Source organism: Muntiacus reevesi, chromosome 11, assembly GCF_963930625.1.
Source record: "Muntiacus reevesi chromosome 11, mMunRee1.1, whole genome shotgun sequence".
In the NCBI taxonomy this organism is placed as follows: Eukaryota; Metazoa; Chordata; class Mammalia; order Artiodactyla; family Cervidae; genus Muntiacus; species Muntiacus reevesi.
Genome location: NC_089259.1, coordinates 51,907,092 through 51,926,129, shown reverse-complemented (window position 1 = coordinate 51,926,129; position 19,038 = coordinate 51,907,092).

Genomic DNA, 19,038 nt, shown 5'->3' with positions numbered 1-19,038 from the left:
TTTATTTATAGGCCTTATGTCCATCACCTAGATAGGACCCATCACTTCATGGCAAATAGATGGGGAAACAATGGAAACAGCAGCAGATCTTATTTTCTTGGGCTCCAAAAATCACTGCAGACAGTTTCTGTAGTCTTGAATTAAAAGATAATTGTTTCTTGGAAGAAAAGTTATGACCAAACTAGATAGTATGTTAAAAAGCAGAGACATTACTTTTCCAACAAATGTCTGTCTAGTCAAAGCTATGGTTTTTCCAGTAGTCATGTATGGATGTGAGAGTTGGACCATAAAGAAGTCTGAGTACGGAAGAACTGATGCTTTCAAACTGTGGTGCTGGAGAAGACTCTTGAGAGTCCTTTGGACTGCAAGGAGATCAAACCAAGGAGTCAATCCTAAAGGAAATCAATCCTAAATATTCATTGGGAGGACTGATGCTAAAGGTGAAACTCCAATATTTTGGCCACCTGATGCAAAGAGCCGACTCATTGGAAAAGACCCTGATGCTGGAAATGATTCAGGGCAAGAGGAGAAGGGGGCAACCGAGGATGAGTTGATTGGATGGCACCACTGACTCAATGGACATAAGTTTGAGCAAGCTCCAGGAGATAGTGAAGGGCAGGGAAGCCTGGTATGCTGTAGGTTGCAAAGAGTCAGACACAACTTAACGACTGAACAATAGCAATGACTAGAAAGTAAATTTCATGATGATAACATGTAAAAGAAAACCCAGCACAGGGCCCAGTACAAGGCAATAAGAAAAGCTAACAGCTATCCTACTCTTAGTAAGTATCAGGCAGTTTGCAGTACTTTACAGGTTTTAATTTATCTAACTTTAAAAGTCCTATCAGAAAGGTAGTATTAACAGATGAAGAAAAAGAGGCATAGTAAATGGTGCCTTCAGACTTTCAAATCAGAAGAAACTGGCCCTCAATTCTAGCCTTTCAGTATAGGTACTTAAAATATTTGCTGAATGAATTACTGAATTTCTTTCTAGTGTAGTATCTTTGATGTCTCTTCCCCCTTGATAGAAGCTAAGCTGAACCAGGAAACTAGGCTTAAGATATTTAGGATACTTGGTGACTGCCCTCATGTCGCATGTGATGGATACAGAGCTGAGGGTGTCCCAGTCATGCTGCAGGGAGTTTTATATCATGATTGAGAAAGCTCTTTCCTTCTTCTGTCTCTTCTGCTGGACTTAAACAAAGAAGATGGTTATCCCAGTTGTCATTGGCAGCTATTTTGCCACCATGAAGGGAGCCAGAGGGAGCACAAAACTAACTCAGAGAAGACAGCCAAGAGCATTGCCAAGACCGAATTGAAGACTTTGGTTTACCAAACCCCGAACCTGACTCATTTCTATATTCCTGTTCCTATAATGTGATTCTTATTTTTTAAGCCCACTTAAGGAGACTCCCGATTCTGGCAGCATGTCATTTCCAAGTTGCTATGGTTTTGCAATAGCTAGCATTTCTTGAGTGCTTACTATTTGACATTTACTGCTCTGAGAGCAATAAACCACAAGGCAGGTGCTATTATTAGCCTCCGTGTACAGGAGGAAGCTAAGACTTTGAAAGCTTCATTAATTAGTCTTGCTCACTTCACTAGTAAGTACTTCAGTTGCAATCCAAACCTGGATTTCTCCGACTCCACCCTCCTCCATTAGCAGCGTGGTTCTCAGTTTGACACGAACTCACTTTGTAGGCAGTTACAGCATAACCATTCCTCAGTAACTCACTTCCAAGCAACTGAGGCACTGGCAGAAGCTTTCCCTCTACATTCTCTTTTTTCCCTGCCTCCTCCCACCCCCCACTGGTGGGGGGTAGGGGAGGGAGAAGGCGGGTTGTGGGATCTTAGTTCCCAGACCAAGAATTGAACCCCGACCAAGGCAGTGAAAATACAGAGTCCTAACCCCTAGACCATCAGGGAATTCCCTTACCTCACATGCTGATCACAGACATAGGGTTCACTTTTAATAGCATATTGGGATACAGAGTTCAGTGTTAGGCAGCGGGGAACTGTAAAGAAGAGGGTGTTAAAGACTCAAGCAAGCAGACAGTTTTGAGGGTGAGGCCCCTATTTACCTAGGTGATGCCGATGGCAATTTATATAAATTCTGGAAACTCACTGGGAAAAAATTCAGGAACATTAACGAAGTTCTAGGGTCAGCGCTAGGAGAAACAAATGATTCATAGATAATCCTACTTGGGGAGAATATGCCAATGTCGTATTTTCTTCCCTTTTTCCTTCCTTCTTTCTGCTCTTGCTGGGTCTTTTTTGTTGCACAAAGGCTTTCTCTAGTTGCAGTGTGTGGGGGTACTCTTTGCTGTGGTGCACAAGCTTCTCGCTGTGGTGGCTTCCCTTGTGGAGCATGGGCTCTAGACACTTGGGCTCAGTAGTTGGGGCTCATGGGCTCTAGAGCTCGGGTTCATTCATTGTGATGTACAGGCTTTAGCTGCCCATGGCATGTGGAATCTTCCCAGACCAGGGACCGAACCTATGTCCCCTGCATTGGCAGAGATCTATCTATTCTACCATTAGGGAAGCCCCTATATTTTTCAATATAAGTTTTAAATAAAGTTTGAGATTATAAAATGCAACCAGTACACAGAAATTAAAATCAGACTAAAACAAGTCAAAGTCTTGTATTCTGTTTTTCCTGACTCTGTGACTTTTGCTTTAGCATGAATCTGTCTTATGTGTGCTGAAAAGAATTTGCAAGAATCATCTCTGAATTATGCTTTCAAAAACCCAATCCAGGAATCTGTTTTATCAGTCTTCCCCCCTGCAACAATTTATATTTGTTCATAAGCATGGATCTTTTGGTTCTGATCTGATTTTTTGGTTGTTGTTTTTTAGAGTGTTGAAAGGAGGAAAATACTGGCCTGGACCAACTGTTTGTCTTCGTAGGGCTGCTCTTTAACTGGTGTGACTAAATCAGATGAAGTGGCCTCATGCAGACACTCTGACACAAAGAATTTCAGAGCCACCTCTAATGACAGCATTTACTCTTAATACAGAGAGTGTGAGAACAGAAACATAATGTTTATTAGCAGCCCTTACTAAAACAGTCACTCAAAGAAAGAGCAAAGAAGATGAAAACGGGAAGTCCTCAGCTAAGAGCTCCCATTTTCTTGTGAAATTAATTCACATTATTGGGTGTGCTGCCTTGAATGAATTTCCTTCCTTTTACACTCCCACTTAGCTTTCCTTTAAGTGTCAAATGAAGCGGGTGGTGGAAAATGCGGTGCACCAGTCATTTTGACATTCCTTTGCAAATTAGTCAGGCTTTGATAGTACAGGTCGGCTCCGCCAAGCAGGGGGGCTTTCAGCCTTGGGAGTCTGGCAGGAGTTCAAGAGCAACGCATTGCTTTGAACTCACTTGTTAGCCGTGCAAAATAAACACCATCCACCTTGCAATAAAAAAGCATCAGCAGGAGAAAAAAGAGAACATTCTAAACCCCTCCCTGGAGACTTCAAAACCCTCTCTGGGGCTGCTAAATTAGGACAGGAAAAAGAAGGCCTGCTTGTGAAAAGAAAGGAGCGGGGAAAGAACCATCCTACAACAAACACACACACACAAAATTACAATCACTGCAGACTAATTATGTTTTCATGATCACAAATGCATTGAGAGTTTGAAAGCTCACGGACGCATCCTGATGCTGCTATAAAATGTTTCCTGGCTAATTATTTGCCAGTACAACTGTTCACTTCCTGTGGTGGATTTATGCTAAATCCTGTTATTAGTCTTGCTCTGCAATTGCCATTGTCTATGACTAGAAGCAAGGCTGAAAGGCTACAGTCGGCCTTTTATTACACAACATGTGAATGGAGATTTGACCCAATGTCCGACCACTTCCCCCCTTTGGTTTTTATGTGAGCCCCCTGGGCCTTTCCCTATAAATCACCAGGTTCCAATGAACTTTTACTCTTTTTTCTCTCCTTTCAACTCCTCTACTGTGTGTGTGAGTGCGTGCACACACTTGAAAAATAAACCACACAATTTCTTTATTCTCATTAACAGTCGTTAAAACCTTTTCATCATATGCCATTTCTACAGTTCTTGCTTTAAAAAAATGAAACCATTTTTTGATGATTTGAGTGGTTGAAACTGGGAGTGGTAAAAAAATTTTCAAGAAAGAGAATTTACATTTCAGCAAGGTTAGAATTTTAAATAAATATAATGTGTGAACTATCATAGCAGCTATAGTAAAAATTAAATGCTTTCTGTAGAAATCCAAGTAATTATTTTCTAGAATACTTGATATTTGGGGCATCTTAAGCAGACTTGGTAACAACTTCAATATAATGTTTTTCTTCAGATAAAATTAATACAAATATTGTGAATCATCTCAAAGAAATGTTCTCAAATATAGTTTATACTATTCTCTATCTCCAGAATATAAATATAGTATTCTTGATCTGTGGTACTATGATAGTCAAGGATATATTCTATATTTAAAAGTTATTCTCATACTTAGAAATGAAATCTTAAAAATTTATGAAGACTATAGGTTTTTAAGAGCAAAGTAGATTATGAGAATGAAAAAAAAAAAAATGGAATGGTAACAGGACTTGATTTTCAAGTTATTTACTCCATTTTTTCAGTTTTTAATGGTTGCATACACTTCTTTATTATACATTCTTTCTTTAAAATTTTAAACCAAAATTGTATCCACAAATATCTGTAAATATTCACAGGAATCATTCTTGTGGACTTTTACATTTTCTCACAGATCTTTTTCTAATGTTCATGTAAACATTTGATATTAACCACTTTGAAAATCTTACCTTAATTGCAAATATTCTTTGTCCCAGAAATTTTGTTTTGAGGAATCAGTCTTGTTAGAAAATTTCATCTAATTTCCTCAAATATTTTCTGTTCAGACTTTTTTAGAATTATAAAATTGTAGGCAACCCAGATAGATATCAGATATCAGGGAGAGTTAAATAAATTATACCATACCAACCTATGGTATACTACATAGCCATAAAAAGAAAGAAAGAAAAAAGGAAGAGAGAGAAAGAAAAGGGTCAATATTGCATGGAAGATGGATGCATGAAAAGATGTCCATAATCATTTTTTGAAAATATTTATTTATTTTTGGTTGTGGCATGTAGGACCTTTCCTTGTGGCTCACAGGCTTCTTTCTAGTCATGCCTCTCGGGCTCAGTAGTTGCAATGCATGGGCTTACCTGCCCTGTGGCATGTGTTCCCTCGCCAGGAATTGAACCCATGCCCCCTGCATCAGAAGGCAGATTCTTTACCACTGAACCATCAGGGAAGTCCCCATGATCATTTTTGAATGAAAAGAGTAAGTGGCAAATAATATGTATAGAACAATATCATTTTATATCATACAACTATATAAACATATGTAAACAGAAGAATTTCAGAGGACTATGTACCAGCGCATGAAAAGGTTGTTCCTGGGGACACAGGTAAGAAGGTGGGGGGTACCATTTTCACTATTTGCCTTGTGTAAAAATGTATTGCTTATTTAGACATTTTTTAAAGTAATAGGAATTACTATTAGGGCTTCCCTGGTGGCTCAGTGGTAAAGAAATCACCTGCAAGGCAGGAGACATGTGTTCGATCCCTGAGTTAGGAAGATCCCCTGGGGGAGAACATGACAATCCACTCCAGTATTCTTGTCTGGAGAGTCCCATGGACAGAGGAGCCTGGCGGGGTATAGTCCATGAGACTGCAAAAAAAAGTTGGACACAATTCAGCGACTCAACAACAACAGCAATCACAGGCCTTTGCATCTTTGATGTGTGTCTGTGGCTGGTGTCAGCGAATCTTTTATGTCACCAGTAATATTTTAGTTCTGCTGTGTAACATCTGTAAGGAGGAAATGCTTCGTGGGGGCACATCTTCTCTCTGCGGCAGACTGTAGATGCTGTCTAACACTGGCCTAAGTTCTCCTTCCCTCTTCTTCCCTTCTCATAAAGAGAGGAAAAGGGCCCTGAGAATGCTGGCTGCCTTCCACAGCAGCAGATAGACCTGGACTTCTGAGGGCATGTGAGTGTCTCCTCCGCACTCAGAATGGGGCTCTGGAGGAAGTCTGGATGAGTGAACCTCATCACTTCACTGCCCTCCATTACAGTCCATTACCTCAGAGTTTCTTTATTGTGTTACACCCTCCACCTCTACACAGACACACAGACACACACACACACACACGAACTTCCTCCCCTTCCTCTTCCGAGGGCGCAAAATTCCTAATCCGATCCCTGTGTATAGTATGTCTGGAGAGGATGGTGCATCGTTTTCTAAGTCGAGGACCCTATAACATGAATTGAGGAAAGAACTCAGTCATTGACCCTGAATCTTGGCATTTTCTTCTTTGTAGAAATTTTACACATTTTAAAACAGAAACTTGCCTTTACCAGGGTTCACAGGTGTGAAAAATAAATGCCTATCACATTACCTAGTTCATGGTGTTCAATCAACAAAGTAAAAGTGTTAGTCACTCAGTCGTGTCTGACTCTTTGCGATCAGATGGACTGTAGCCCACCAGGCTCTTCTGTCCATGGGATTTCCCAGGCAAGAATACTAGAGTGGGTTGCCATTTCCGTTTCCAGGGGAATCTTCCCGACGCAGGGTTCAAACCTGGGTCTCATGTACCACAGGCAGATTTTTTACAATCTAAGCCACCAGGGAAGCCCAAACAAAGAATGAAACAAATACTAATATTACAAATGGCAGCTATCATTAGTTTGTTTTTTTTTTTTTTGCTGCAAAGTTTCCCTGGGTTCTTAGGAAACAGGTCAGGGATCTGGAATTTTCTTTATTCTGTTTCTGGGACCAGCTGTCTCAATTATATACTTTGCCCAAGGGCTGCATATTATAATAGTCTCCGCTCGTCTATAGGGGCTATCTTCCAAGAGCCTCCGTGGATGCCTGAAACTGTGGATAGGACAGACTCTATGTATGTTTTTCCTTATATGTATATGCTTATGTTAGAACCTAATTTATAAATTAGGCAGTAAGAGATTAACAAAAATAGCTAATAAAACAATAATTCTCACAATAAACTCTAATAATAACTAGGCACTCATTATGCACTGTGACTGTAAGTTTTGCTGAGGTGTGACAGCAAAGCTAGCATGAATTTTTTTCCTTTCTCCATGATTTGATAAATAGATTTATTCTTAGCAACCTCAGCATGTAATTATTTTCTTTCCTTATTAAGTCAAGAACTTTTAGCTTTTCACTTAAGAGAAACACTTTTATGGCTTCTCTTTGGCATAACCAAACTGCCAGTGACTAATCTGGTACCATTATTAAGTAAAAGAAGGGTTACTTGAACATAAGACAGTTCACAATCTATCCAATAACCAAGATAGATACTAAATTACTAAGGGGGAAAGGGGGGTATGTTGGGGGAGGGGACACAAGGCAATGGGATGAGTCTCAGGGGTACCCAGCAGAAGAGCACAATATTTATCACACTACTCAGAATGGTGTGAGATTAAAACGGACCCATTGTTTACTTCTGGAACTTTTCATTTGGTATTTTCAGGCTGTGCCTGACCCAGGGGAACTGAAACTATGGGAAGAAAAATTACTATTGTACATCTACTACTGTTTATAAGTAACAGTGTCAATATATGCTCTCATGGTGAATTTTTGTGTAAAGTTATTTAGGTGAATCCCACCAACTGAACTAGGTAGCTTCATTCCTAATCCCGTCAACCTTGGAAAGATCACAATAATCCCTGTATATGGTTGGTGGAAAATATCTTCCCTAGAATACTTACTTGGTGCCAAAATATTTTCTATGGGGAGTGGAGAATGAGTGGCAGTACATGAACCCATTAACATCATGGTAGAAGCTGGTTCATGAGACTAGATTTAGGAAGTTGGAAACCAAGAAAAAAAGTAACAGGTTCTCATGGACATCCATTGCTTAGTAGGTGGATTTGTAGAGCACAGAGGTATAACAGACCCGGCTTGGCGGAATCTAGCTGTAACACTTTCTTGTTACATGATCTAGCGTCCCTAATGTAATCTCTGTTCCTTCACCTGTGAAAAAAGAGCAATGATACGTAACACTGTTGCTGTGAGAATTAAATGTGAAAGGCTTTTTTATTTTTAAGCTGCTGAAGACATCTGGTAAATATTAATTACTTTTGTTGTTCTCTTGAGCTTCATGCCTTGTATGCAGTATTCTAGCTTTGATTGAGAAGATAGGTACTCAAGAATCAACTGTATTTCAGACACTATAAATATGAAAACACAGTATTTATAAATAGATGAATGACAGGGTGATTGGTTATATAGGAGCTTGTGGTCTGATAGGGGAATCAGATGAATACTTTATGCATCAATGTGAAAAGAGCTATGAGCAAGCACATAATTTGGGGGCAAAAGCATAGTCTGAGGAAAAGATATCGAGAGGACAAGACCTTTGAAGATAAAGTACTACCTAGAAACTAAGGAAAACGAGAGGGTCAGTATAGTAAAGATTTTACATTTTGTGAGCAGTGGCAAAAATCAAGGATATTACATAAGAAAAGTAAAATTTCCTACAAATTTTGCATTGGTAAAATTTTAAATAATACTAATAAAGTAAGATTTTTTGTAATTCAGGTCTACCAACAAGGAGAATACAATTCCTTCTGGGGGGAGGTTGATAGCGTTTCACATAATTAGGGTTCAAAATTAGTTATCTATCTTCAAAACTTATTGTAAAGGTAAGACTTAGCTGATTTACAAATGATGGTTGCTAAAATGTGTATAAGATTTTATATATTTCATCTCTGAAAATGTCCTTTCAGACATAGGTATCCATTAGCATCTAACTTCAACTGAGTGAGTGTATTCATCTTTTAGAAGGCATTTGTAGAATTCTATTAGAGTCATCTCTTGATATTTGCATTAACTTCCAATAGAATGCTATACAGGATTTCCTTAATTACACATTTAAATAGATTTTGAAATCTGGAAATTTCCTTCACATTTACGTCATGTTGGAAAATGTTACTGGAGGTCAGAAGCTATAGTCACAACACATGTGTGTGCAAATGGAGATCTCACTCCTTTCTTTAACCTTCAGCAGCCCTGACACTTCAGCAGCCTCAACATTACTTGTGATTAAAACAGTGTTAGTTTTTGTCAAAATGTCTTTATTGTAGTACAAGTTTCTCTGATAGTGCTGTTTGACTAGTAAGTGTAGCCTGAGTTCATAAAGAAGCAAAATCAATTCTACAGCAAAAGTTAATTTCTAAGACCATTCAGTATTTGAAAATAGTGGTTGAGGGCAAATTCTTTCAGAAAAAATTTCATCTTGGCCCTGAATTTAAAAAAAAAAAAATTACAATTAAATTTTCTCCCTGCTAAAACAATAAGCTATTGTGCTTAGGGCAAGTCAGAATATTCAGCTTTTATATCTAACAAGAATTCATGGAACCAATGATGTTGGTTAGCCCACAGAGCGAAGGAAATTTGCTGTCATCACCACTGGTTCAAAACCACACAGTAGATTAATGTATTTTCTGCAAAATCCTGCTGATGAAAAATCGTGGGCTTTAAAAACACTTTGCATTGTCGCAAACTTTTTAAATTTGTCTATAAGTGTTTTCTGTTCTGTTTACATTTTTACTACCATTAGTTTTAAAACATCTTAGCAGAGTCAACTTCATGTTGTATGGAATTACTATTTTGTTAACATTTTTGAGAACATTCTTGCCTATAGTTTTTAAATGCAGACTATTCATAGTGGCTAGTTCTTCAGTCTGGCTGAGCATTGTCAGTATTATCAATATTGACAAAAGCTTTAACATCTGTCAGTTCATAAAGAGTCAGAGAAAACTATTCAAAATCGTGTGCCTTGTATTTTAATTGGCTATTGATGCTTCTCTCAATGTCCTCAAGTCTTGATCCAAGAATTCTCACCAATAGACTAAATAATAGTCTAAAATATTAGTCTAAAAATAGTCTAAAAAATAGTCACCAATAGTCTAAAAAATTTTTTTCTTCCTCTGGACATGTTTGTTTAGTTAGTGTGTAAAACATGATTTAATCACATCACCATCAGTAAACAGGCTTCCTTGAATGGCTAACAAATGTAAATTTTTTGGTTGCAGCTCATTTTAACTCTTCATTTTGGTGAAGAAATTGTACTAAGATGAGATATTTTGGTTTAACTTTTCTAATTGTCCCAACTTCTGCTCTCCTTCAAGTTGGAAATATTGAAATGAGTGCTTGGGCTGGTGGTGTTGAAGTATATCGTATTCTGTTAGCATAGTCATGCTGTGTTTGCATAATAAACATAATGCTTTAACCATCCAATTCCACACCAAAATAATCCACGTTCAATTGTGCCTTGAAAGTGTGACACTCAAAATCCACTTTTTTAGGGGCTTCCCTAATGGCCCAGTGGTTAAACATCCGCCTTGCAATGCAGGGAATGTGAGTTCGACACTTGGTTGGGGAACCAACGAAGAGTAGACCCTGCTTGCCGCAAGATGAAAAAAACCCATGTGCAGCTATGAAGATCCACCACAAACAAAAATAAATAAATAAGCAAAATAAAATGAGATGCAGTACAGTGACACGCGTGATCCTAGAAACACTGCTGAGTTATAACTGGGTCATTGTCGTTTGTATCATGCTTAGCAGTAGTGTGAAACCAGTGAGTTCACCACTGGACTCTGTTGCAACTATCTGACTGTGCTATTGTGACATGAAAGCAGACAGATGATGTGGAAATTAATGAGAGTAGCTGTGTGCCAATAAAACTGCATTTACAGACTAAATTTTGACTTTCATAAAATCCTATCTGCCCCAAAATGTTATTCTTTTTTTTTTTTTTTTTGAGTTTTTAAAACAATCTAAAAATTAAAACCCATTCTTGGTTCACAGGCTGTATAAAACAGGTGGTAGTTTGGTTTGGTCTTCATGCGTAGTTTGCCAATCTCCAACCTAGAATAGTGCCTGGTATACAGTTAAGTGGGCTTTCCTGGTGGCTCATTTGGTAAAGGATCTGCCTGTATACAGGAGACCTGGGCTGGGAAGTTTCCCTGGAGAAGGAAATGGCAGCCCCCTCCAGTATTCTTGCCTGGAGAATTCCATGAACAGAGGAGCTTTGCGAGCTACAGATCATAGGGTCAAAAAGAGTCCGACATGACTGAGCGACTAAACCACCACCACATATAGTAAGTATTAAATCCAAATATTTGTGATTTAAAGGATAGTTTGCAGACTATAGTGTACTTTTGAATCATATTCACTTACTCCAATAGGAATTTCTGATATTAACCCTCATAATTTTACTGAGTGGTTCAGGCAGCCCACAGAGCCGCATTTTTAACGAATACCCTTGGCTATCTGTTACTAACAGTCTTTGGCCCATTCGTTAGAAAAACTGCTGTTTCTTAATTCTTTAAACCTCTCTGATGATTTTCTTCCTTAACTGCACTTTAATTAACTCTTAAGAGAAAAATTGGAGTGACTTACTTTTTTTTGATATTGAAAAATCCACCTTAATACTTGAATTAGTTACCTTCTGAGTAGAAAATGTACAAATGTTATGAGATGAAATGAATGTAATTACCAAAAATTAAAAAAAAAACTTTTAAGTCTCAAGATGGAATGGCGAATTCCTTTAAACTTGAGAACTCATCAGCCTCCGTTGGGCCTGGGCAAACAGCTGCCAAATTCTTACACCCTATTAGGGATATTTACCAAATTTTATATATTTACTTTCCACACTGTAGATTTATGAAATGGTAAACCATTTCAGATATTGTGAGAGGCATGAGTCAAATCCTATTTGCAAGTCTGTTTGCTCCTTATTTCAAATTACAGTGTTTTAAATATGCATGTGGATAACATGACATACATTGGCTAGAACTTGTGAAATATCTAAAGTACCATACAAATGCGATATTTTATAAGAGTATGTTAGGTGGATAATAGATCCCTAAGTGGACAATGTCAGAAATCTTTGTTTCCAATAGGCCTTAATTATCACACATTTCACTAAGAAATCAGTACTTGTATCATTAGCATATACAGAGTTTAACTATTGCTAAGAGATCAGACTAAATGCTGAAATTTCATAATTTCAATTGAATTTATTTTCCTTGAATATCTACTTGAGATTCTGATGTCAAAACTGATGATCAAGTAATTTCTAACTATGCATAAAGAAAGAATAATATTCATATGTCTCAAAAATTTAAAGAAAAAAAGTTAGAAATTTTATACTCAGGATCACATTAGGTATAATGTGTCTTGTATTATATTGATGTAAGTACTGGAATAAGTTAGAAAATTGAAGGCAGTCCTAGAAATGGTGGTGAACCGTACTTCACAGAGGAAAAGATCATGACATTTACGTATTTAAAATCACTTAGCTCTAAATTTTCTTGCAACCAGTACAAGGAGAACTATAATAAAATTTCATGTGCTTGAATTACACAGAAAGCATTTACATTAATTTTGGGTGATTGTTTAGAATTAACCTCAGAAATAAGTGCTGAAAATGAATGACACCATAAAAAATGATAAAGATGATTCTCCAGCTTAGTGACTTCTAAACTAGGGTAGCTGGATTGTAGTTATCTGAAGATTGATAATTTATGAGAGGCAAACTTGGACAGTTATATATTATATTCACAGTTAATGTATTGGAGGAGATTGTGAAGACTGTGTATCACTCCTGCTCACTCCGAAACTGATAGAATCACATCAAACTCTTACAACCTATCTGCCAGGCAGATAGTACGTGTTTGTGTTAGTCACTCAATCACATCCGACTCTTTGAGACCCCATGGACTGTAGCTCGCCAGGCTCCTCTGTCCATGGAATTCTCCAGGCAAGAATACTGAAGTGGATTGCCATTCCCTTTTCCAGGGGATCTTCCTGACCCGGGGATCGAACCGGGTCTCCAGCATTACAGGCAGATTCTTTACCATTTGAGCCACCAAGGAAGCCTCATGCAGATATTACTGAACTAATTTTAAAGAGAGATAAAAAGTTCATAGAAGTTAGGTTACTTGTTCAAGGTCACATATAAGACATAGGACTTGGTCCAAAGCTTCTCTTTCCACTATATGCTATTAAAAGTCTGCTTTCTTGACCTTTACTTTGGATTACTTTATCAAATTCAGTTATTCCAGTGGATAAAATAAGTTTCCATTTTATGACTTTCATGACTCATTTTGAGATAAAATGATAAATGAGTCATGCTTTATTTCCTCACTCCCTAACTTCCCCATCCTCCTCTTCCATCCCACATATTCGTTAATACATTGCATCCATAAAGGTAAAGTATTTTTTTAAAATGTGAACTTCTGAGTCACTATGCCAATCAAGTGTAATTATATGGCAAGTAGTGTTTTCTCTTCTTGGTGTTAGTCATAGAATAAGGTTGATTCCATGCGTATCATTGGTTTATTCATTTTGACTAAGATTATTGGTGTCTTTCAAGATGAATGTGTCTTTAGGTTCTATTATTGACATTAACTTCATACTTCAGTGTGGGAGATGGAATAAAAGTTTTCCCAAGATATCCACATCCTGGAACCTGCAAAATATGTTCCCTTATATGGCAAAAAAGACTTTGCAGGTGTGGTTAAATTAAGGATCTTGAAATGAGGAAACTATCCAAGATTATCCATTGGGCCCAATGTATAATGATAAGAAGGAAGTAGGAGGACAAGTCAGAGAGGGGATTTGAAGTGATGAACTCTGCAGATGAAAGGAAGGATCATGAGCCTAAAAATGAACATGACCCCTAGAAGCTGGAAAAGCAAGGGAAATGACTGTCTCTGAAACCTCAGAGGAAGCATAGCCTTGCCAACATATTAATTTTGGTCCAGTGAAACCCTCTACAGATTTTTTTACCTCCAGAACTATTAAACAATAAACTAGTTTTAAACCACTAAGCTTGTGGTCGTTTGTTACAGCAATACAAGGAAACTAATACATTGAGCATCTCCTCTTATAGTCCATTTTCATTGAATAATATTTCACTAAGATATGGTAGCTAGCATGTGGCCATCTCCAAAAAACTGAGGGTAGGAATGACCTTGATAATTTTTTAGAGTCATATTTCAAGTAGAAACTTTAACAGCATCCAACTTTTCCAATTGCCAGTACTTTGTTGTAGACTAGTGGTTTGTAACTCTTCCAGATCATGGATGTCTTTTGCATTATATTTAAATGACTATCTTTAGAGTGGTGAATTGCAGACCGAAATTTAATATGTTTCTCATGATGGCACATTCTACTAAGACTGACAAATACCTATGATGCAAAGAGGTGACTCATTGGAAAAGACACTGATGCTGGAAAGATTGAGGGCAGGAGGAGAAGGGGGCTACAGAATGAGATGGATGGCATCACTGATTCAATGGACATGAATTTGAGCAGACTCCAGGAGACAGTGAAAGACAGGAAAGCCTGGTGTGCTGCAGTTTATGGGGTCGAAAAGAGTCAGACATGACTAGCAATTGAAATACAACAAATGAACCAACACAAAAACCAAAGTGAAAAAAACAAAAACAAAAACAAAAAAAACCCAAAGTGTATCAACTGTAATGTTTGAAATAGTCAACATTTTATAAGATAATCTTTAGGAAAATTATAAAGTAAACACAGTGATTTTTCATATTCCCAACAAATTGGGAAATTTTGTTCTAATAAATCTTAACTTCCTCCCATCCATCTTCCATGACTTATCTTTTTGGAATTGAATTTAATTGAATTTTGGAATTTCTGAAATAAATCTCTATGTTCTTCTTTTCTCCTATTGTTTTATTTCTCAGTTTTTAAGTTTGGCCATCGTATTTTTAATTTCTGAAAACTAAATTTTTTTCCTCTGGCTGTTTCTATTTTCATGAATTAAGCTCTCAAATCTCTTTATAATAATTAAAGATGGATTCTTTTTTCCTGTTCTCTGATTTATTTATATTTATTTTGCTCTGTTTAAAAAAAAAAGCTTTAAAAAATGTTAGGTAATGTTTCACAGTTTTTAAAAATGTAGATTCTGGGAGCCAGACTTCTGGCTTTCAAGCTCAGCTCTATCACTTATTAACTCTGGCTTTTGAAACCATGTAATTCAGACTGGGACTGAATCCATTGTCTTTTAACTGAGATCACACACCTGGTCTCAGGACTTAGTGAAGTTCAGGTTCTTGATGTTTCATAGCAGAAAGAATTCACTGAGAAACAAAGTGATTGTTAAGAAGTGGACTTATTTAAAGAGAAACACTCCGCAGACAGAGTGTGGGCCATCTCAGAAGGCACCAGGGTATGGGGTTGTCAGTTTTTATCAGTTCAGTTCAGTCACTCAGTCATGTCCAACTCTTTGTGACCCCATGAACTGCAACACGCCAGGCCTCCCTGTCCATCACCAAACTCCCAGAGTTTACTCAAACCCATGCCCATCGAGTCAGTGATGCCATCCAGCCATCTCATCCTCTGTCGTCCCCTTCTCCTCCTGCCCCCTAATCCCTCCCAGCATCAGGGTCTTTTTCAGTGAGTCAACTCTTCGCATCAGGTGGCCAAAGTATTGGAGTTTCAGTTTCAGCATCAGTCCTTCCAGTGAACACCCAGGACTGATCTCCTTCAGGATGGACTGGTTGGATCTCCTTGCAGTCCAAGGGACTCTCAAGAGTCTTCTCCAACACCACAGTTCAAAGCATCAATTTTTCAGCACTCAGCTTTTTCACAGTCCAACTCTCACATCTATACATGACCACTGAAAAAAGCATAGCCTTGACTAGATGGACCTTTATTGGCAAAGTAATGTCTCTGCTTTTTAATATGCTATCTAGGTTGGTCATAACTTTCCATCCAAGGAGTAACCATCTTTTAATTTCATGGTTGCAATCGCCATCTGCAGTGATTTTGGAGCCCAAAAGAGTAAAATCTGACACTGCTTCCACTGTTTTCCCATCTATTTCCCATGAGGTGATGGGACCAGATGCCATGATCTTAGTTTTCTGAATGTTGAGCTTTAAGCCAACTTTTTCACTCTCCTCTTTCACTTTCATCAAGAGGCTTTTTGGTTCCTCTTCACTTTCTACCATAAGGGTGGTGTTGTCTGCATATCTGAGGTAATTGATATTTCTCCTGGCAATCTTGATTCCAGCTTGTGCTTCTTCCAGCCCAGTATTTCTCATGATGTACTCTGCATATAAATTAAATAAACTGGGTGACAATATACAGTCTTGACCTATTATCCTTTCCCTATTTGGAACCAGTCTGTTGTTCCATGTCCAATTCTAACTGTTGCTTCCTGACCTGTGTATAGGTTTCTCAAGAGGCAGGTCAGATCTCCTTGCAGTAGTAAGTACTAATAAATTATAGCTGAAACTATTGGTCTTTCACATTGGTCTAGTGATCTGTAGTTTTTTCTTGTAACTGAAAAATGATGTCTACTTTACTTTAGGCAGCCAGTGTGGATATGGGTGTTAGTCGCCTAGTTGTGTCCAACTCTGTGACCCCATGGACTGTAGCCCACCATAGACAGAATACTGGAGTGGGTTGCCATTCTCTTCTCCAGGGGATCTTCCTGACCCAGGGATCAAACCCAGGTCTCCTGTATTGCAGGTCTTGACCATCTGTGCCACCATGGAAGCAGATGTAGGGAGTTATAATGCAGCTAGGTTAGTTTCCACAAGGGCTTCTCCCCCAAGGGGGAAAACTACTCAGGATGAAATGAAGTACTTCAGTTCAATGGACAGACTTTATTTTACTGCAGGGACATGTGCAGGGAGAAAGCCAGAGGTTCTCTGGGCTCTGCAAGGCTGGAGCAAGGGGTTTTATCCTCCTCATCCACACTGGAAGTCTGAGCTTTCAAGGGGAAGCTTGTTCACTTTTTTTTCTGGATAAAGTCCTACACTGTTTTGCCTGAAGGTAAATGCTGAGCTGCAGTTCCAGTTTTTCTGCCTGCAGTGGGGATGAGGAAGCCGAGTGGAAGAGCTGGAGCTAGCTGTAGGCGGAAGTCGTTTTTAAACCCCCTGTTTTAGCTTCCGTCCTCACTCCCACTCTCCACGCTCTCAGCTCGGCGCCCACAGTGCCACAGTCAAGAAGAATGGCAGCCACCAATCTCTCCCAGGGTTCTGTCTGAAATATGGATTTCCCCTTTATTTCTCTGGTTTTTCTGGTCAGCAGCTTTCAGCTGCTCCTACTCTCCCAGAATTTGTTGAAATCTCTTATCTGCTAATGACTACACCCACTCCCTCCTTCCCTTTATTGTTATCAGTTTACCCTGTTTTCCATTTCCTTAGAGTCTTTTCACTGTGGTCCCGGGGCAAGGGTCTTGACTCCGGAGACACAGACTTTGTACCTTGAAGAAAATGTTGACTGCCCTATCCCCCCAACCCCCTCTCATTTAATTTTCATTAATTCTTACAATTTTATAACGAAATATATATTATTATTATTGTTTCAATTTTACACATAAAAGCTTTAAAAGGAGCAGAACCCATCAGGCGAGAGTGATAGCACTCAGGTTCAAGTCCAGGTTCAAGTCTTTCTAATAAAAAAAAAAAACCCTAACCACTTCTTCTAAAATCCAAGAATGAGGACCCTATGTGAGGATAAGTATTATGACTACTTAATATAAGCATTTCATAAAAAATAAAAATATTAATCCTATAGATTTTGACACTGTGTAAACCAATTGTTTCAAAATTAAAAACAAGTTAACAATGGATTTTTAAACTTTTTCTTTTTATTAATTTTTATCGGAGTATAGTTGTGTTGGTTTCTGCTGTATGGCAAAGGGAATTAGCTGTACATATACATATATCCCCTATTTTTTGGATTTCCTTCCTTAATAGGTCACTGGTGTCAGAATCTGCCTGCTAAGGCAGGAGATGCAAGAGACGTGGTTTCGATCCCTGGGTTGCAAAGATCTGCTGGAGGAAGAAATGGCAACCCACTCCAGTATTCTTGCCTTGAAACTCTCATGGGCTAAATAAAGAGCCTGGCCAGAGTCAAACAAGACTGAGCACTTGTCAGTCAGTTAGTCAGAGCATCTAGTGCAGTTCCCTGTGCTATATAATAGGTTATGGAATTTTTTTTTTTTTAACATAGTGCTGGTGATAGTGTTTGAATTCTTTTATTTTGGAACCCAAGACTCTGGGAGTTCTGTGACTTGGAAGGCTTCTGTCATATATTCTTCATTGCCCAATTTCATCTAGAGTTCATTACAGCTTGGTCAGTAGAATCAACATCACAAGGAGATCTAGACTTTCCATTTCTTTCCAAGCCCTTAAGGTGTCAAGAGCCCACAGTTATGTTTCTCCAGAAGCAAATACAGCATGATATAGAAGCAAAGGTGGCTCAGCAGTAAAGAATCCACCAGCAATGCAGGAGATGGGAGTTCAAACCCTGGGTTGGGAAGATCCCCTGGAGGAGGGCACAGCAACCCACTCCAGTATTCCTGCCTGGAGAATTCCATGGACAGGAAAGCCTGGTGGGCTACAGTCCAGAGGGTCACAAAAAGTTAGACATGACTGAAATGACTGAGCATGCATAGAACCAAAGAAAATCACCACTCTAGCAGAGGGCTGAAATATTACCTTAGATCTCCATTTTCACTTTTGATGGCATGATGAGAAAAATATTAAAAGCCTGACAAGATTTTTATGGATTTGTAGTGCAAAGTTACTACTACTAACCATACCAAGATAATACTCCTTGGATTAAGTTTGAGAAAATGCTGTTATTATTCCAGAAATTATTTGTGTACTGCCTCCCAACAATCTCTCAGTAAATGCAATCTGAGAGGAAAAGGAAACAACCACTGTATTTAAACAAGAATGCACATTTTACTTGCTGAGTCCAGTTGCCCTCAGGCCTGTGGTTGAAGGAAACTATCAAAAAATACGCCATAGATTCCTTTGTTCCTCTTGGTTTTGTTTTAATATTTCTATTTACTTATTTGGCTGTGTCAGGTCTTAGAGGTGGCATGTGGAACCTTCTAGTTGTGGCATGAGGTATCTTTAATTGCATCGTGTGAACTCTTGGTTGTGCTGTGTGCAATCTACTTCCCTGACCAGGAATTG